The sequence below is a fragment of the Sarcophilus harrisii genome, chromosome 5, assembly GCF_902635505.1.
Source record: "Sarcophilus harrisii chromosome 5, mSarHar1.11, whole genome shotgun sequence".
Lineage (NCBI taxonomy): Eukaryota > Metazoa > Chordata > Mammalia > Dasyuromorphia > Dasyuridae > Sarcophilus > Sarcophilus harrisii.
In genome coordinates, this window is record NC_045430.1 from 142,335,738 (window position 1) to 142,339,946 (window position 4,209).

General features: G+C 30.5%; 1 long non-coding RNA gene across 1 annotated transcript; it reads right to left on the reverse strand.

Annotated features, from left to right (window-relative positions):
* Window positions 1-2,125: 2,125 nt before the first annotated feature.
* Window positions 2,126-3,833, reverse strand: LOC116419332. The gene is made up of 2 exons (XR_004229605.1): window positions 3,597-3,833; window positions 2,126-2,248 (listed from the first exon to the last, which is right to left on the reverse strand). It is a non-coding gene; the product is annotated as an uncharacterized LOC116419332 (long non-coding RNA).
* Window positions 3,834-4,209: the final 376 nt, after the last annotated feature.

Here is a 4,209-nt window from a genome sequence, read left to right on the forward strand (position 1 = left end):
AAGCCTCATTATCCTGTCTATAAATTAAGTCTAATTTTCTGTCATCCATGTGACAAATTATCTCCATTCATGTTTTAAACTGTCTTAAAGAATTTGAAGGACTACCTCCAAACACACATTCAAAACTAACATTCTCATTTACTATGTAATTTTCTGTAACCTAAAACCCGTATTACTTTTTAAAAAACACTTCTGCACATTTACTTGGTTGAGATTTCACATATTCTTGTATGGAAATGTTGTTTCCTCCTGTTTAGAAGACAAGGTTCTAAAAGACATTGCAATTCCCTCAATGTCTAGCATAGTGTAGATCAGTTGGTCAACAAGCATTTATTAAGGTCTTGAAATTTTTGAGAGACCACATTGCCTAGTAAATGCTTGTTGACTGATTATAAGAAAATGATCAAATTTTTTATTAATACTATATCATTTAAAAAACAATAATTCATTTGTAATGTTATAATTTTTACTTTTGTTATCCTTAATTAGTATATATATATATATATATATATAAATACACACATACACACACAAATAATGTGATTTTGAAGCACAAAGAACCTGGGGAAAAGGGGGTTAAGGGAAGGAAAAGGAATAAACTACTTTTTGCCTGGCACTATCCTAATCTATGTATCTTAACAATGCCTATGGCCTTTTACCAGCTCTAAAAAATATTTTATTTTACTGATTAAAAATGTACAGTGCTTTCTGATTTAGGCATCTATTTGAAGGAAGCATTTCCATAATCTTTAACATAAGATTGATAATGTAGCTTGTTCATTTCGTTGTAAAATAGATTCATCTCTCATCACTTTAGTCATACCCTTGCTTTTATTTTCAATATTTATGTACTCAACAGCCTGTAACAAATCTTTATGATTCCTTTTTTGTAAGGAACATGTTCTCTTCATGAGGAATATTTAATATAAAAATGACTAAGGAAAGTAAAAATCAGTTCACTCCTTTCCCATTCATTTTTTAAAATTTTGTGAAAATTCTAAATACAAAAAACTGTTCAGTGAATTAGTAGTCTAAAGCAGTGTTGTCAAATTCATATAGAAACAGATTCCTGTCCTGGACAGCATATTCACTTAAAAACACAAATTAGCATTTTTCATGTGTTATATTTTCATTTAGTTTGTTAAACATTTCCCAATGTTAAAAATTCCCAGACATTTTCCAGTTTTCCCTATCAGAATCTGATAACTCTGATCTAAATCACAAGCAACTGGTACAGTAACTGGCATGTGGTACTTAGTACAATAAATAATTTATGAATGAATTAATTGTACATTTATCAAACAAAATAAATAATTAGCTCAACAATCAGAAACATAACTCATTGTTTTAATAGCAATATAATATTTATTTGTCTATGTTCTATAAGGCCAATATGTATTTTTAGATTATTAAGCATTAACTGTAACCATACTGTTTGCTTTTTGTTTATCAATATATCAAGCATATGTCTTTCACTGGTTGAAATTGCTTCCTCTGAGGTTGATAGCTTGTCTTTTCCTTTTAGTTAAATTGTTCTGTTATCCCCAGAACTGCTCAGTTTTCTTTCTTATTTAAATCCTCAAACCAGTTCATTATTAAGTAATCACTGTCCCTAACAGGAGGCTCCAATTGCAACTAATTGGTGTTCATGTTGTCTATCACTTGGATTTATTTCTCTGGCTTTTCAGGTCTGTTAGCATGTCACATATTTTCCCACAGCGGCTATGTTTATTATTTACCCAGATTTGCCTGGGATAATGGTTCAGAATGTAATACCAAGAAGGTTAAGCCAGCTATATTAAAGTTTAAAGAATGTAACCCAACTAATCTAAATTTATTGTAAAATCATATTCCTGTCCCAGGAAGAGCAGGATTCCCATAAAAAAAAAAAAAAAAAAAAAAAAAAAAAAAAAAAAAAAAAAAAAACCAGCATTGTATAGTGAAAACACATGGTTCTGGAGAAAGGCCACATGTGTTCAAATCCTGACTATGATGCCTACTGCTTTTGGGACCTTGATTTTCCTGGACCTCAGTTTCTTTAAACTATAAAACTGGATGGTCTTGAAGGTGGTTTTTATCTTTAGAGATCTCTGACCTAATAGTTAGGAACAAGTATATGTACTTACAGCAGGAGAAGGCAGGAAAATCTTAAATTTCTAAGAATTTCCATTCCAGAATATCTTCCCCAAAGTTCAAATGTCTGTATCTCTGTGTCAAACTCAAGACTTTGCTTAGATCCAGTCATTTTCTAAAGATTTGGAGAAGAGTAAGTTAAAGATGTGTATGTGTGTGTACATGTGTTTGTGCACACACATGTGTACCCATGTGAATCAGAGAGGAGACATTAGAGAAACATAAACCCTGACACACAGAGACAGATATATAGAAACACAGAGAAAAACTTTCAAGTACAAATTTGCTAATAATTCATTTCAACGTTTTATATGGGCATACTGACAAAGGATTGATTTCTTCCAATAAGTGTGTGTGTGTATGTGTGTGTGTGTGTGTGTGTGTGTGAGTGAGTGTTATTTCAGATAAGTCTGCACATAAATCCATTTTCTAGATCATTTAACTTGTATATCACATTTTAAACTACTCATAGTTTTACATAAGTGTTAGGGTAAATCAGCTATATTACTGCTTACATTTTAAATAAAGTACTTTAATAAAGGATTAATATTACATTCATATTGCAATGTGAGTACTAGTAATATATATCTTCCATGACTGATACAGATGAAATTTGAAGAAAATCCTTTTGTGTAGAATTACTAAATTTTCTTCTAAATGGTAGAGAAGTTAATAGAATAAAAGGAATTAGGCATATTTCAGTTTTTTCTTAAACTTATTTCATTTGAACTTGATAGAAAACCAAAAAAACATAATTAAATCTGCAAAATTAAGGTTACTTGGATCCTATTCTTTTAAATATTTTATTTCAAATTGGCCAAAAATTACACAATAAATCATTATCATAACTGATCAAATTCAGGGAAAATCTTTTTTTCTAAAATAAAATTGTAGTATATGCATATATGTATAAAGATATATACATACATACATATGTATGTATGTATCTATATACACATATACACACAGGGTGAGGGAGAGAGAGACACAGAGAGGAGACAAGTAGTAAGCTTTTAAAAATAAGTTCATTTAGAGGCAGACATGCCAACTCAGCCTCAAAAATGCACAAATAGCTAAGTTAAATTAAATTTAGATATAGAAAAGTAAAAAAAAAAATAAACATTCAAAATCCCATCTAAAGAAAGCAAGGAAAAAGGCAAATTTTACAGTAAACGTGGAAACAAAGACAATAATTTTAAAAAATTAAATTTTAAATGAAAACTTAGGAATTTTAAGAATGCCATTTTGATGTCAAATAAGGCATCAGTGACTTTATGTATTATGAAAATGTGCTTAATACTTTAGAATTTTAAGACTTTTTCTTGTTTGAATTCTTTTGAAATGCTTATTTTCATAAATCACTATCAGATTTCGTCTTTAATCTTTTAAAATTTTCCAAATTAAAAAAAAATATAGTTCTAACCACCCCCCAGCATTGTGCCCCCAAAATAAAATCTGCTCACCGACTCTTACAGAACACTCATTTCCCAGATGTAGCCTCTCAGTACTGAGTTTTGAAAGACTGGCTCACAAGTAGATTTATTAAGCAAGCATCTGATTTCCAAAGCACAACAGCTGAACACTGAGAAAGTAGGTAGAGGGTCCTGGATATTCATCTAGTTTCAAGGGTACCCTGCCATTTGAAAGCCATTGACATCCAGGGAGTCCAACACTTCTAACTCGTGCCTAAAGCAAGCTAAATATAGACCCCAGACACCTGATACCTGAACTGCACTAAATGAAAGTTAGCTTGGTAATCTCTCTTATTTTGTGCCTCAGATGAAAGGAATAAAAAAAAAAAAAAAAAAAAACTTAATCCTTTTATTAAGGAAAAAAAATAATAATTCTTTTCTGAAACTTGATATTTACAGACAATGGTAGCAGTTGTGAAACTGAGGAAGTTGACACAATCAATTTTTGAGATATGCATTTATATTTTAACATGTATATCCAAATTATAGGTCTCCATCAGCAGAAGAGTGAATAGGAATATTCTTCCCAGGTGTGCAATAGATCTAGCCCATGTGCTTAATTTTTTCTGTTTATTTTTTTTTCTTTGTTCTTTTCTTGTGAACA